This window comes from Pristiophorus japonicus, chromosome 20 (genome assembly GCF_044704955.1).
Source record: "Pristiophorus japonicus isolate sPriJap1 chromosome 20, sPriJap1.hap1, whole genome shotgun sequence".
Classification (NCBI taxonomy): domain Eukaryota; kingdom Metazoa; phylum Chordata; class Chondrichthyes; family Pristiophoridae; genus Pristiophorus; species Pristiophorus japonicus.
Window position 1 is genome coordinate 48,601,407 of NC_091996.1, and position 1,190 is coordinate 48,602,596.

The 1,190-nt window shown below is 40.6% G+C and overlaps 1 pseudogene; it reads left to right on the forward strand.

The window, feature by feature from the left end:
- The first annotated feature begins 335 nt into the window (after window positions 1-335).
- Window positions 336-692, forward strand: LOC139232518 (small ribosomal subunit protein uS3-like; annotated as a pseudogene).
- The last annotated feature ends 498 nt before the right edge of the window (window positions 693-1,190 follow it).

Below are 1,190 nucleotides of genomic sequence, written 5' to 3' on the forward strand. Positions count from 1 at the left end.
TAAGAGTAGTGCTATCAAAAATCTAAGGCTTTGATATCTTTCTGGAGAAGTAACTGACACCCTAAATGTAGTCAAACTCTGCTATTTTTGTTGCCAGTTTATTCCTTAGAGACCGTGCACAAGAAATCTCTGTAGAGGAAAAAAAACAATGTAACACACAGGGGAACTGTGGGGAAAAAAATACTCATGTAAAACCGCTTTGGGTTAGTTGAGCTCTATGCTGAAAAGGTTGCCACTCGAAGGCTTTGTGCCATTGCTCAGGGGAATCTCTGCGCAACAAGTTGGTGGGAGGCCTGACTGTGCGTACAGCCTGCTATGGTGTTCTTTGCTTCATTATGGAACGTGAAGCCAAGGGCTGCGAGGTGGTAATTTCCGGAAAACTCCGAGGCCAGAGAGCCAAGTCCATGAAGCTTGTTGATGGTCTGATGATCCACAGTGGTGATCCTGTGAATGAATACGTTGATACAGCTGTGTGTCACGTACTGCTGAGACAAGGCGCATTGGGAATTAAGGTTAAGATCATGCTGCCTTAGGACCCAAGTGGCAAAATTGGTCCCAGAAAAACTCTGTCTGATCATGTCTGCATTGCTGAGCCCAAGGATGAGATCTTGCCAACTACACACATTTCAGAACAGAAGGGAGGCAAACCAGAACAACCTGTTATCCAGCAGCCTGGACTAGTTCCTAGCTAATAATTGGTATGCCAGCATCTGAAAGAAATTACCACTTTTCTGTAATTGTTTCAATAAAAAAGAAAATCTATTTGGGTTAAAGGCAGCTAACATAAGTATCTGTCAAGACTTACTTTGCAATATTTGCCTTGCTTCAAGATATATTTAACTTGTCATTTTGTTTCATAAATGGTTTTATTCATTTTGTGCAGGTGTTTACTTTAGAGTAATAACAGGTTATTATGAAATGTGGAAGAAACAGGAATATAATAAGCAACTACATCATAAAAAATTTTGTTCCTCAGTTCTGAGTCTTGAGATATGACCGCATGGAAATTTTGTTGTTTAACTGTGGCTCTACTTAAATCAACATGTAAAAGTCTTCCAATCTTTCACTCCTTGCTGATTTGTGCCAATTATATTACAGGACTGTCTCCCGACACACTGAGACACATCTTAAAAGAGGCCTCCTCATGCACAGAGCCAATTATATACGAAAGGTGGTTTACAGCATGACAG